At 32.1% G+C, this 16,330-nt stretch overlaps 1 protein-coding gene across 2 annotated transcripts in view; it reads right to left on the minus strand.

Annotated features, from left to right (window-relative positions):
- Positions 1–16,096, minus strand: part of LOC134707289 (zinc finger protein GLI4-like) — a 98,382-nt gene extending 82,286 nt beyond the window's left edge. For both annotated transcript variants that reach the window (XM_063566934.1, XM_063566933.1), the window contains exon 1: positions 15,949–16,096. The gene's annotated coding sequence lies outside the window, so the exon portion shown is untranslated. The remainder of the gene's footprint in view (positions 1–15,948) is intronic.
- Between the last annotated feature and the right edge of the window lie 234 nt (positions 16,097–16,330).

Here is a 16,330-nt window from a genome sequence, read left to right on the forward strand (position 1 = left end):
TTTCATTGCTCTCGGCATGTAAAGACTCAACTACAACTTTTTATAAATGGTTTGTAGTTGGTGTAATGCAAAGCGAAATTTCTGTCCCTTTCAAAAATACCTCATTTTCCTGTGGAATTCAATCTCTGTCAACTGACTTATAACTATGGTATGAAATAATCATTTAAGTAAAAAACAATCAATTATTTAAATGTATTTGTACATGTAATAAAATCAAAACAATGAATTTCCCTCCAACACATATTGTATAATTTCTAAAATACATAATGAAAACATGCAAGATCACTTCAGCATGAATAGCAACATCACAAATACTGTTGAACTACTTTGTACACAGTGAAAGTCTTTAAGAATGAAATGTCATGTGGCTCCTGTAGCATGAAACTGAGGCTACAGGTACAGGCAAATGTCATGTGGCTCCTGTAGCATGAAACTGAGGTTACAGGTAGAGGCAAATGTCATGTGGCTCCTGTAGCATGAAACTGAGGTTACAGGTAGAGGCAAATGTCATGTGGCTCCTGTAGCATGAAACTGAGGTTACAGGTAGAGGCAAATGTCATGTGGCTCCTGTAGCATGAAACTGGGGTTACAGGTAGAGGCAAATGTCATGTGGCTCCTGTAGCATGAAACTGAGGTTACAGGTAGAGGCAAATGTCATGTGGCTCCTGTAGCATGAAACTGAGGTTACAGGTAGAGGCAAATGTCATGTGGCTCCTGTAGCATGAAACTGAGGTTACAGGTAGAGGCAAATGTCATGTGGCTCCTGTAGCATGAAACTGAGGTTACAGGTAGAGGCAAATGTCATGTGGCTCCTGTAGCATGAAACTGAGGTTACAGGTAGAGGCAAATGTCATGAGGCTCCTGTAGCATGAAACTGAGGTTACAGGTAGAGGCAAATGTCATGTGGCTCCTGTAGCATGAAACTGAGGTTACAGGTACAGGCAAATAACATGAATGTATGCAGAAGGATATGCAACTTCATTTCTTTAAATCAACCAAAGTACTGTTCATACAATGATTGCCCTATGGTGTATAGCAGTAGGCAAGATATCTTGTCCTCAAACCATAACCTGTGTAACATTGAGGTCCACGCCATATGACATATATGTTAGATAGCCATATAGTCCTTGCAACCGGAAACAAGAATACTTAATCAATAAAGTAAAAATCAGATTTCGTTTCAACTCTGTTTTGCTTAGGTAATTAAAAGGAGAAAATCTGCAATATTTTCATATAAAACTTAGATGATGTGGTACGATTGCCAATGAAACAACTCTCCATTATAAAGAACAAATGTCACAGAAGTTAACAACTACAGGTCCATATACCACCTTCAATAATGAGCATAGTCAGCTATAAAAATCCTGGAAATGACATATGTAAAACAATTCAAATGAGGAATCTAACATAAAACTAACTAATGATTATTAAGTATGTCACAGTAATATATGGCCATATAAAATACAATTATTGTTATAAATATAACATGGTGGTCACATTTAATGTGCAATAAAGTTTAAAATAAATATACAAAATATTCTAATGATGTTGTTTTCTTCTAACAAAATATTCTTTTAAACCATGTTAGTATTACTAAACTAGCTATTTACATGGACTCCTACGGCAACATCTCTTCATTTAAAACACCATGAAGTCGGCATTTCATATGTTCCAAATCTCCATTGTTCATTGACAATGTCCAACTCTTTATTGGCCTTTCATTAAAATATTTCTTAATCCGAGTTAAACACCAAGCCAAAAATTTCTACACAAATTGCTATTGTGATGATTGTAAAAGTCATATGTGACAAACAATTATCACAAACGCCATGACAGGTATTTCTTTAAGATCACTGTTAGGGTGACATGAAGATAAAAACCTTTTACCATGGTAACAAGCAACTATTTCAATGAGTTTAATATGTTAAGACTGAAATAATGGAATGAATACTTGAAGCAGTCAAATTAATATGAAAACTGTATTTACTTTATAAGTGCAAATGTTTTAAAAGTGTACTTTCTGGAAATTAACAAGGATTTAATGTGATCATAATTTGTCAAAGTTTATGACCAACAAGTATTCTGAACACTTGCACCCTTAAAAAAATTGAGGACAAGATTTGGGAGAACAATTGTATTTTCCTAAATACAATTATACATGCATGTATTTAAGGATTAAATAGAAATTAGGAATGTCCCACTTCAGCATTAAAAAATAACGTCACCAATTTATTTTATTAAAGTGGACTCTGATATGATAACCAACAGGGCAGATAACACAAAATAAGGGAAAGGGGTCCTTAACCTCAGCATAATAGATTTAGGACATCATGATGAAACAATATGTACATTTTACTCTACCTGATTAAAAGTCTGATTTCAAGCTCTAGACTTTTGAATAATCAATCCAATTAAAAACTAGTAAGAAAGGATAATTCTAAAGCGAATGATTCAAAATTTAAATTCCCAAAACACCAATTAAAATAACTGGTAAATATCAATGAAGGTTACAAGTAATTTCTTTCTACTTCTACGGGGAAAATACTATAATAAAAATACCTTTTTCTTTGATCAATCGTAGTTTCAAAACGAAATATCCGTAATTAACCAAAAAATAATTTTCAATCAACAAAATAATTATATCTGGATAATATCTAAATTACAAGTTTAAACCATGTCAAAGTATAATAAAACAAATAGTTTTAGGATTATTATACATGTTAGGTTATTTTGTTCACAATCGTCTCTCTAATCTACAGGCACTGTCAATGGGGTAGTGATACTAGTTACTGATATACTTAAAGACAGGTAGGTTTAATATACAAAGCTACAAAACACAAAATATATCCCTGTTGTTCTCAAATATATGCCTTTGTTTAGAACTACATCAAAGGGTTAAGTGTAATCGTATACCTACATCAAACATAGAAGTTTTGTCAACTGTAAGGCCATTGTTGTATAAAGTGCATGTCTTTCTTAATTACCTCCCTGGTGTGGTTATTCAGAATGTGTATTGACTTTAAAGATTTAATTAAATTAATTTGATTATTGGTATACATTTAATATATGCCATAACTATCAAACTACTATCAAACTAAACATGTTCAATGACTTGATATACAACAAATTTGGATTCATGTATTTTAAAATGTAAACAGGACTATGATTAATTTGTGTCCAATTAATCAGAAAATAAGTTTACAAACAAAGCAATAGTTGTTCTTTAGACTACTGCCTGACGTTTGTACTATTGGCAGTCTCTAGAACTATTAACAGACTATTGAACTCATTTGTCTGTCCTTCAGACTATTGTCTATTGACAGACTTATGGACTATTGTCTGTCTTTCAGACTATTGTTGGTCTTTAGACTATTGCCTGACGTTTGTACTATTGGCAGTCTCTAGAACTATTAACAGACTATTGAACTCATTTGTCTGTCCTTCAGACTATTGTCTATTGATAGACTTTTGGACTATTGTCTGTCTTTCAGACTATTGTTGGTCTTTAGACTACTGCCTGACGTTTGTACTATTGGCAGTCTCTAGAACTATTAACAGACTATTGAACTCATTTGTCTGTCCTTCAGACTATTGTTGGTCTTTAGACTACTGCCTGACGTTTGTACTATTGGCAGTCTCTAGAACTATTACGAACTATTGAACTCATTTGTCTGTCCTTCAGACTATTGTCTATTGACAGACTTTTGGACTATTGTCTGTCTTTCAGACTATTGTTGGTCTTTAGACTATTGCCTGACGTTTGTACTATTGGCAGTCTCTAGAACTATTAACTGACTATTGAACTCATTTGTCTGTCCTTCAGACTATTGTCTATTGACAGACTTTTGGACTATTGTCTGTCTTTCAGACTATTGTTGGTCTTTAGACTACTGCCTGACGTTTGTACTATTGGCAGTCTCTAGAACTATTAACAGACTATTGAACTATTGTCTGTCCTTCGGACTATTGTTGGTCTTTAGACTACTGCCTGACGTTTGTACTATTGGCAGTCTCTAGAACTATTAACAGACTATTGAACTCATTTGTCTGTCCTTCAGACTATTGTCTATTGACAGACTTATGGACTATTGTCTGTCTTTCAGACTATTGTTGGTCTTTAGACTATTGCCTGACGTTTGTACTATTGGCAGTCTCTAGAACTATTAACAGACTATTGAACTCATTTGTCTGTCCTTCAGACTATTGTCTATTGACAGACTTTTGGACTATTGTCTGTCTTTCAGACTATTGTTGGTCTTTAGACTACTGCCTGACGTTTGAACTATTGGCAGTCTCTAGAACTATTAACAGACTATTGAACTCATTTGTCTGTCCTTCAGACTATTGTTGGTCTTTAGACTACTGCCTGACGTTTGTACTATTGGCAGTCTCTAGAACTATTAACAGACTATTGAACTCATTTGTCTGTCCTTCAGACTATTGTCTATTGACAGACTTTTGGACTATTGTCTGTCTTTCAGACTATTGTTGGTCTTTAGACTATTGCCTGACGTTTGTACTATTGGCAGTCTCTAGAACTATTAACGGACTATTGAACTCATTTGTCTGTCCTTCAGACTATTGTCTATTGACAGACTTTTGGACTATTGTCTGTCTTTCAGACTATTGTTGGTCTTTAGACTACTGCCTGACGTTTGTACTATTGGCAGTCTCTAGAACTATTAACAGACTATTGAACTCATTTGTCTGTCCTTCAGACTATTGTTGGTCTTTAGACTACTGCCTGACGTTTGTACTATTGGCAGTCTCTAGAACTATTAACAGACTATTGAACTCATTTGTCTGTCCTTCAGACTATTGTCTATTGACAGACTTTTGGACTATTGTCTGTCTTTCAGACTATTGTTGGTCTTTAGACTATTGCCTGACGTTTGTACTATTGGCAGTCTCTAGAACTATTAACTGACTATTGAACTCATTTGTCTGTCCTTCAGACTATTGTCTATTGACAGACTTTTGGACTATTGTCTGTCTTTCAGACTATTGTTGGTCTTTAGACTACTGCCTGACGTTTGTACTATTGGCAGTCTCTAGAACTATTAACAGACTATTGAACTATTGTCTGTCCTTCGGACTATTGTTGGTCTTTAGACTACTGCCTGACGTTTGTACTATTGGCAGTCTCTAGAACTATTAACAGACTATTGAACTCATTTGTCTGTCCTTCAGACTATTGTCTATTGACAGACTAATGGACTATTGTCTGTCTTTCAGACTATTGTTGGTCTTTAGACTATTGCCTGACGTTTGTACTATTGGCAGTCTCTAGAACTATTAACAGACTATTGAACTCATTTGTCTGTCCTTCAGACTATTGTCTATTGACAGACTTTTGGACTATTGTCTGTCTTTCAGACTATTGTTGGTCTTTAGACTACTGCCTGACGTTTGTACTATTGGCAGTCTCTAGAACTATTAACAGACTATTGAACTCATTTGTCTGTCCTTCAGACTATTGTTGGTCTTTAGACTACTGCCTGACGTTTGTACTATTGGCAGTCTCTAGAACTATTAACAGACTATTGAACTCATTTGTCTGTCCTTCAGACTATTGTCTATTGACAGACTTTTGGACTATTGTCTGTCTTTCAGACTATTGTTGGTCTTTAGACTATTGCCTGACGTTTGTACTATTGGCAGTCTCTAGAACTATTAACGGACTATTGAACTCATTTGTCTGTCCTTCAGACTATTGTCTATTGACAGACTTTTGGACTATTGTCTGTCTTTCAGACTATTGTTGGTCTTTAGACTACTGCCTGACGTTTGTACTATTGGCAGTCTCTAGAACTATTAACAGACTATTGAACTCATTTGTCTGTCCTTCAGACTATTGTTGGTCTTTAGACTACTGCCTGACGTTTGTACTATTGGCAGTCTCTAGAACTATTAACAGACTATTGAACTCATTTGTCTGTCCTTCAGACTATTGTCTATTGACAGACTTTTGGACTATTGTCTGTCTTTCAGACTATTGTTGGTCTTTAGACTATTGCCTGACGTTTGTACTATTGGCAGTCTCTAGAACTATTAACTGACTATTGAACTCATTTGTCTGTCCTTCAGACTATTGTCTATTGACAGACTTTTGGACTATTGTCTGTCTTTCAGACTATTGTTGGTCTTTAGACTACTGCCTGACGTTTGTACTATTGGCAGTCTCTAGAACTATTAACAGACTATTGAACTATTGTCTGTCCTTCGGACTATTGTCTTTTGACAGACTTTTGGACTATTGTTGGTCTTTTGACTATGTCATGTCTTTTGTACTATTGGTAGTCTTTTGACCTATTAACAGACTTTTGAACTATTATCTGTCTTTCAGACTACTGTCTATTGACAGACTTTTGGACTATTGACAGACTTTTGGACTATTGACAGACTTTTGGACTATTAAATAGCAGTCTTTCAGACAATTATTGCTGGTCTTATGACTTTTTCCTATCTGTTGAACTAACTTGCAAACTTTTAACTATTGTCTGTCTTTCAGACTATTGTCTATTGACACATTTTTAGACTATTGTCTATTGACACATTTTTAGACTATTGTCTATTGACACATTTTTAGACTATTGTCTATTGACACATTTGGTCTTTAGACTATTGCATGACTTTTGTTCTATTGGCAGACTTTTACTGAAAGACTTCTAAACAATTGTCAGTCATTCAGCAGACTATTGTCTGTTCTTTTCTACTATTGATAGACTTTTGGACTATTGTCTGTTTTTCATACCATTGTCTGTTCTTTTTGTATTATTGTTGATTTATTGGACTATTTAACTTTTTTCTTAAATAAGTCTACTTGACAGTCCTGATCAGTATTTTCTTATTATTTTCCTACAGAAATTTGGAATTGTAATATCAATTCTGGTTGATCAAATAAACTTTAAAAATTTTCTAAAAAAGGTTCACCCTTCCTTTATGAACTTTAAATTGACACACAGCTCAAGTCAATCATTTCACTTGACATTGGTTTTTTAACCTCACATTTTAACAACCTTGAGGGACTTCTTCCCTATTTCTTATAACCAACATATTTTTAATTCAAAAAATTTAAAATCGCAACAAACATATACGAAAATGTAAGTTTGTTCAAGATAAAAAACTTCAGTAACAATTTAAATATTTTAAGAGTGAAAGAGAAAATAATCATTACATGCCAACTGATTGTACAATGGTTATTTATCAAGTTACTGGCAACCTTTTTTTTAAACTAATGACATAGGTTTGCTTTTTTTAAGTACCTGATCTTTTTTATGGCTTTCACATCTGCAACTGATTATCAAGAAATATCTCAAGGAGGGGATCATGAGGGGTAACTTAAACGTAACTTTAGTGCAAAATATTGAAAGGGGATGTTATGAAAATCCATTAATTTCTTCCAGGATGCCAATGTTGATATATCATAGACAAATATTTGTCATGCATTCCTATAATATGTACATATTCACTTCCCTACATGTTTGAACTATTTATTAAAATTGTTTTTGTGAAGTTATTTCCGAACCATTCAAATGGTGTGAAATTGCCAACTGCAAAAGTAGAACAGCAATAAAACTTGATATTCATAATAACAATAAGTAAATTTCCCAATATTTTGTTTTCATTTTCAAAACAACTGTTTTGGTGGCCACTTTATGAAGAAGAACAGCAAATCACTGCCATATACAATCTCTAATTGAACCCAAAAACTTGGGTTTTTTTTTGGACAAGGCAATCAGTATAAAAGAACAATGTACCAAATACTGTTTTAATTTCCAAATATAATCACACACACTTCTTTCTTTTCTGCTGACATTTTAATTTGATTAATTAAATGCCAAAAAATAATTAGACATTAGTAGTCTGCTTAAACATTTTTTTCTTATTTTCCTCACTATTTTAGGCAGCAACCATTTGATTTTCTGGGGGGGGGCTATGGGTTTTTTTTCTGTGCAAACTTTTTTTTTCGCCTTCGGCGAAGAACAATCTATTTTTTTACCGACAAACCGAAAACAATTTTTTCTTTCAATTTTAGCATTACATATAGTGGCAGCTGAGGGTGAAACAAACAAATTTTTTTTCTCATGGTCCAAAACAATTTTTTTTTCTCACCAAAACCTGGAAACAAACTTTTTTTTCCAAAAAAAAACATAGCCCCCCCCCCCCCCCCCAGAAAATCAAATGGTTTCTGCCTTAGTGAAATCTTTACGCTTATTTCTTTTGAGTACTTTGGTTGGTTGTTCTTACTAATTTATTACTTTATAATATTACCATTAATCAGTCTAAATGCTAGTTGTAAATGCATGAGATTGTGTTAAATACCTCTATAAGAGACTATAGTTTTTTTCAACTACAGTATAAACCAAACTACCTTAAAAAAAATGCTTCGAGTTTAAAAACAAAATTATCTGCTGTTTCTTATTTATATCCTTCATAAAATTACCCATAGACTATTTTGTAGAATAATATAAAATACATAGACACATTCATTTATATTTTTATCAAACATATTTACAAAATAAAAGTTTGGCCAACTAATGTCCTGTCAGAAAAAGATTAATCTATTTACTACAAACATTTACAAAAAAGTTTTCTCTTTAAAACATTATAATGTATTTGGTGTACCATGGAGAGCATGAGCATTTCAATTAACCCTCTCCTTTGAAGAGGTAATTTTCTTGGTAATTTATCATACTGCCTGCCTTACCTTCATATCTAGGTAACATCTGGTAATTTAAATTTCCGCCAAAAAACTTGTTACTCAAGTTACATGACAGAAATGTTATACATTTATTTCACATCTAAAGGGATGTAACTCTAATATTTTCAAAATACATTTGAGACATGTATTGTCGAAATGCGCATCTGGTGCAAGAAAAATGGTACCGTTAATTTTATTACTACCACTGGGTCGATGCCTCTGCTGGTGGACTATTAGTCCCAGAGGGTATCACCAGCCCAGTAGACTTCGGTACTGGCATGAAAATACGGATTTTTAGTGTTATTAAAATTTGCTGTTAAATATTAGAAATTATTATAAATTAAGGAATGTATCTTCCTCATGCAAAGCTCTGATTCCTTTCATGGATTTGGCTATACTTTTTGGACCTTTTGGATTATAGCTCTTCATCTTTTATATAAGCTTTGGATTTCAAATATTTTGGCCACAAGAATCACTGAAGAGACATGTATTGTCGAAATGCGCATCTGATGCAAGAAAATTGGTACTGTTAATTTTATTCATGTTCATTTACTTTGAGATTTAAACTAACATGTGCATGAAGCACACAAATTAATTGAGTAACTTTTTTAGAAAGTCAGAATTTCTATGCAGTGAGACCTGAAACTGTTTACAAAATCTTGTGGAATGTACGTATGAAATAATTTTTCCTTAAAACGCATGCATATAAAAATCCATCCAAAAACAAAATATTCCTTCAAGACAGGGTTATAAATAAATGTTTATAGCTGAATAATGTTTGTTTTAATTTAACTGACTTCAGTCATCTTTTGCCATCTCAGAATAGAAATCAACCTTTATTTCAAAAACAAATTATTAACTTAAAAAGAGATAAAAATCTGGGTGCTTTATTCATGCAACTTTGTTAGATGTAAAAATTAATTGACTAATACAAAAATATTTGTGGAACGATTAGCCAATAACATTACATGAGATAACTTATTTAGGTTCAGTTAATGGAGTTTCCTATCTGGTATCTTTGTACAAATTAAATAAGACTGGGTGATTAGGATGCACTTATTGCCTTTTATCAGAAACAGATATCTGCACCAGGGTAATAGCATTTTTAACATTGTGGTTGGTGCACATGGTGTTAGCACTAATCAGTTTCTTTTAAAAGTAAGGATTTAGCTTGTGTGAAATATAATTAAAGGTTAACTTTTTCCTAAACTATTTTGTGGCTTGCAAGTTGCAATCAAAGAAAGTGAATTCTATAAAAAAAAAAAATCAAAAAGGAACAAATTCTGTTCAAAGATTGGTTGATCTGCCTTACGTGTGTCAATGTGTGAATCACAGTTATTACTAGTTTTAAGGAGTCCCTCCTCGAGGACATTGGATGAGTTATTATTTCAAACAAATTTAATTGACTTAACTCAACATTTGTTCTGTTTTAAACTAAAGAGAACTAAATAATAATGATGTAAAAGAACAAATCTATTAAACATTTGCAATTAACTGAATTTCTAACTTACACCCTTATAAAATTACAAAAGAACCCTCATTTCTTGTAATGACCTTTCTAGTGTTACAACCAAAAATAACAAATTAAATCAATCCTTAAGCCTGTCATTTTTCTATGCTTTCACAGAGAGTATATGAAGTCACAGATTTTGCATTTTATATAGAAATAAAATATAACTTTTGGAATGCCAAGAAGTGGCAAATCAAAATTACAGAATCTTCTCTTTAATATAACTATTAGGATATGCAAATATGCTGCTCTTTTATGTCCAGTAATTAATCAGTAATTTATTAAGAAACAAAAAATTACACATTTCAAAAAATATGTATGGATTATTTTGTACTTAAATACCAGTATATTGCAAATCTTACTCTTTTTTTTATATATACAAGAAAGCTAAAAAAAAAAAATCTTTTTAAATATACATTTTTCAATTGTACTTTATATTTCCCAGCTATCACATTTTCAATAAACTCTAAACATCTTTAAAGATCTTTGTAAATATCAGATACCAAAACAACATCAATGATAGCCTTTGGTCATCAATGAAACATTCCAGATCAACAATTTCCTGCTTCAAGTTTCAGATTACTTTAGAAGTGACTAATGATGTTATCATTGTACATTTGAATATAAAAACTGTAGACATCAATGATAAACAAATCATCTATTTCACATGTTAATTTCTGCTATTTTTGATTTCTTTGTATATTTTCTTGACATGTACATCTAAAGAAGATTGATGGGTATATAGAACTTATTATAAATGTTTATCAAAATTTAGTAAGACTGATGAATCAAAATCCTGGCTATTGGTTAAGGGGAAATAACTCCAATCCTTCAATGCTTTCAAAAAGTAATTTTGAAAAAAAAATAAAAAAAAATGATTATTCATGTTTATTGATTAGTGCAAAAAGAAAAATGTTTAAAGTTTAATTCATACAAAGTATCCATAATCTTTCTATATAATTCTAAGTTATAGTAGCAGCCATGTATGAAGGATGTTGAGGGGATATAAAACCTTGCATTTTTCTACAAATTAGAAACCTAAATCCTTAGACATCTGAGAACTGAGTCAGTGTAAAACAGTTATTCTAAAAGTTTTTTTTTATTTGACCAGGCCAGCCATTAAAGGTCCCTTGACACCATTTGTGAGTTATATGGTCTTGAGGAAACGATGATAGTCGTCGGAAGGGGATGATTAATGGCTTAACTGCTGACCCAAGTTAAGAGAGAGCCATATCTCTTCTTGTAATCCACCCTTTTTATACGACCGCAAATTTTGAAAAAATTTTCGTCGTATATTGCTATCACGTTGGCGTCGTCGTCTGCGTCGTCGTCGTCGTCCGAATACTTTTAGTTTTCGCACTCTAACTTTAGTAAAAGTGAATAGAAATCTATGAAATTTTAACACAAGGGTTATGACCATAAAAGGAAGGTTGGTATTGATTTTGGGAGTTTTGGTCCCAACATTTTAGGAATTAGGGGCCAAAAAGGGCCCAAATAAGCATTTTCTTGGTTTTCGCACTATAACTTTAGTTTAAGTTAATAGAAATCTATGAAATTTTGACACAAGGTTGATGACCACAAAAGAAAGGTTGGGATTGATTTTGGGAGTTTTGGTTTTAACAGTTTAGGAATTAGGGGCCAAAAAAGGGCCCAAATAAGCATTATTCTGGGTTTTCGCACAATAACTTTAGTTTAAGTAAATAGAAATCAATGAAACTTAAACATAATGTTTATGACCACAAAAGAAAGATTGGTATTGATTTTGGGAGTTTAGGTCCCAACAGTTTAGGAATTAGGGGCCAAAAAGGGACCCAAATAAGCATTTTTCTTGGTTTTCGCACCATAACGTTAGTATAAGTAAATAGAAATCTATGAAATTTAAACACAAGGTTAATGACCATAAAAGGAAAGTTGGTATTGATTTTGGGAGTTTTGGTCCCAACAGTTTAGGAAAAAGGGGCCCAAAGGGTCCAAAATTAAACTTTGTTTGATTTCTTCAAAATTGAATAATTGGGGTTCTTTGATATGCTGAATCTAACTGTGTATGTAGATTCTTAACTTTTGGTCCCGTTTTCAAATTGGTCTACATTAAGGTCCAAAGGGTCCAAAATTAAACTTAGTTTGATTTTAACAAAAATTGAATCCTTGGGGTTCTTTGATATTCTGAATCTAAAAATGAACTTAGATTTTTTATTATTGGCCCAGTTTTCAAGTTGGCCCAAATCGGGGTCCAAAATTAAACTTTTTTGATTTCATCAAAAATTGAATAAATGGGGTTCTTTGATATGCCAAATCTAACTGTGTATGTAGATTCTTCATTTTTGGTCCAGTTTTCAAATTGGCCTACATTAAGGTCCAAAGAGTCCAAAATTAAACTAAGTTTGATTTTAACAAAAATTAAATTCTTGGGCCTCTTTGATATGCTAAATCTAAACATGTACTTAGATTTTTGATTATGGGCCCAGTTTTCAAGTTGGTCCAAATCAGGATCTAAAATTATTATATTAAGTATTGTGGAATAGCAAGTCTTTTCAATTGCACAGTATTGTGCAATGGCAAGAAATATCTAATTTCACAATATTGTGAAATACCAAATTTTTTTTTAAGTAGAGTTATCTTTCTTTGTCCAAAATAGTAAGCAAGAAATATGGCAGATTTTACAATAAGAAGGAATTATTGTTTTTTTGTATCCATCAAAAAAGCAATTGCTGAAACTGTGAAACAGACTGTGTAATGGAGTAATGCATTATGTTATTGAATAAAATGTGTCTTTCTGAGTAAATAAAAATAAAAATTACTCTGTGCTTGTGTTTTTTGTTAGAATTAGAGGGTTTTCAATTTCAAAATATTGGACATGGAATAGACATCATGACCTACTTTACTGACATCCAGCTTATTTGGAGTGGAATTTTGAAGTATTATTTATAAGTTGAGCCTTATCACATGGACTTATATTTTAATAAAAAGTCTTCTTTTGTGTTTTAATCATAACTTTAAGGCAGATTTTTATTGGTAAAGGCTAAAAAAGGTAATTTAATAATATTGTTGCTAACGTCACGTCTTTTCCGTCCATTGTGGTATGTCACGATCGCAATTTTCTTGTTGGTTCTCAGACAGGCAATTGTAGTTATTTTTATCCCGGGTTTTATAAATAATTGAAAATAGCAATCATATTAAATTTGGATGACGTAAGGGGGTCAAAGGACTTGAGGAATCAATATCATTGGCTGTTTTATTTTTTGCGAACGTTACTACTTGAGGTTTCCGTCCAAATCAGTGTCACGTGAGCAACATATATTTAGATCTGTAACTCTCCTGTATAGGAGTTACGATATCGCCCTTTGCAGGATTAGATTCGGAGTCAGTTCCTTCACATGATGGGGTAGCAAAGAAGGTTAGTTGTATGTAATATCGTTACAAGAGGACCTTAAATGTATTCCGTCCATCAAAAAGACGTTCGCAACAAAACGTAATGTCATGATAGTAGATGTTGCTAATGTTACTATTACGAATTGGTTTCATGTGTATTCATTTGATATAAAGTACACCTGCAAATGACATTCTGTATATTTAGAAATTCTAAACCAGACTGTACAATTTTATTACTCCAGGCATATATTAAACATCACTGTGTGCATACATTTGAACTTTTAAAGATGTTGTTGCTCATGTTACATGTCCAAATGTCGCTAACGTTACTTATTTTTGTCTCCGTCACGTTAGCAACATGAAAGTAGGAGACAGAACACAATACTGTAAAATCTGCCATATCTTATTGCAAGAATTTTTTTTAATTGGAGTTATCTTCCTTTGTCCAGAATCAACTTAAATCTTTGTTATATACAATATACAATGTATATTCACTTTTTACTACCAACTGATAAATTTAAATAATCTTTACCATTCAGTGATAACAAGCAGTTTTTTTACATTTTATTTACAGTTTATTTTATGATGTATTTAAATGAGTAGTTATTGTTGCAAACTCCATTAGAATATTTTAATTGAGATTAGTTTTGAAATAAGGGAAAGGGGGGTGTGATTAAAAAATTGGGTTCAATTTTTCTCATTTGAAATTTCATAAATAAAAAGAAAATTTCTTCAAACATTATTTTGAGAGGATTAATATTGAACAGCATAGTGAATTGCTCTAAGAGAAAACAAAAATTTTAAGTTCATTAGAACACATTCATTCTGTGTCAGAAACCTATGCTGTGTCAACTATTTAATCACAATCCAACTTTAGAGCTGAATCCAGCTTGAATGTTGTGTCCATACTTGCCCCAACCGTTCAGGGTTCAACCTCTGCGGTCGTATAAAGCTACGCCCTGCGAAGCATCTGGTTTTATCTTTTATAAATTCATCTTAGAGAAATGAGGGCTTGAGAGTAACAACAATTTGATTTCAAATATAAGTAATATTTTAAAAAGTATAACTCTTTTAAAAATACTTGATCAGCATTGATGGCTTCCATAAACCTTTTGATATAAATTTAATAATAATCTGGCAAAAATAGTGCAAAGGAAAGTGTGAACACTAATATTATTTTCCATATAATTAATATTGTTAGCACTCTGAGCATTACATGATTGATCGACACTGCTTTTATAACTTGTCCTAGACATTACTAATATATACCTATGATATAAGTTTCATAAAAATATGGCAAGTTTTGTACACAGAAGAGTGCTTACGAAATAAAATTTTCTATGGATATTTAACTAATATTTCAAAGGGGCATAACTCTTTTAAAAATAGATCACTGGCACTGATTTTCAAACTAGTTTGAGACACCTACACCTGATATAGTCCTACAATTGGAGTTTCATAAAAATCTGGCAAGAGTTGTTAAGGTTAGACCACCAGCCATGTCAGCCATGTTGGTGACAGGCAGGGTTTTAGGACCATTTGAAAACTAGATACCCTAATGATTTGTGAACAAGTTTGGTAAAATTTATCTCAGAGGAGAAGACTTTTGTAAAAGTTAATAACAGACATTTATGTACGACAGACACCAAAAAAAAAATGAATGACCATATATATTCATGTATATGTAGATAATATTTTTCAAAGTTAGGATAAAGCATAATAAAAATTGGTCTGTTATCACATTATGAGAAAAGCTTGTGATCAATATAAAACTTATGCCTCTGGCATTCCATTGTCATCAAGTTTTTTAAAGTTGTCTTTGATAAGAATCTTTTTTAATCAACATGAAACATTTGATATGCGCATGCTGTTTTCATCATCTGATAATATTTCAAAAATCAAAACATGTGTATATAGAAAATTTATATAACATGACTGACACAATTTATTCGTTAATTTTTCTAATTGAAAAAAAACTTATCGTGAATTAAAATGTAGGGTTCTTCATACTTTTTCTCGTACAAATAAACTGTACAGAAGATAATGTATAATCTTAAGGCCAAAATCACAACATATAAATACTAACAATAATATTTACATGTTTACACTACAGTTACTGGACCTTTGCAACAAGTGTCAGGTTTTCTTTTTTTATCATTTAAAACAATTTGAGTATAGCCAAATGCAGCAGTCAGTGAACTTAAAGATTTCAATAACATTTAATTACATGTAAGTAATTAAACATGATACATTTCAATTTATTGCACTCGAACTGTTAAATGACCTAATCATTTGCATTGCCCTCAAGAACCACTTAGCTACATTGTTTCTGAAAACAATATTTATAAATGAAAATATAACTTACTTTAGATCTGTTTATCTACACATCCAATACATAAAACACATGGGTGAATACACATTTTAGTGAATAACTTTAACCTCTCTCAAGTTACAGTAACAGACCAGCTGATCCAATCTAGGCCAAGAAAATCTATTATCATTGGTTCATATGCCATACAACACTCAGTAAATCTGTAAAAGAAGATAATCAACGTTAACCATCTTTTTCCTGAAAGTGTTACTTTAATTCAGTATTCAAAGAAATGATGTTTGAAAGCATATTTTGATATTGATAACACATAAATTACCAATAAACCTAAATCAAGAATATGAATGTGCCTGTACCTATTTTAGAAAAAAGAAAACAAACAAATTTACTTATTTGCAGAACACATATTTTCTTTTTC

The sequence above is a fragment of the Mytilus trossulus genome, chromosome 2 (assembly GCF_036588685.1).
Source record: "Mytilus trossulus isolate FHL-02 chromosome 2, PNRI_Mtr1.1.1.hap1, whole genome shotgun sequence".
NCBI classification, from domain to species: domain Eukaryota; kingdom Metazoa; phylum Mollusca; class Bivalvia; order Mytilida; family Mytilidae; genus Mytilus; species Mytilus trossulus.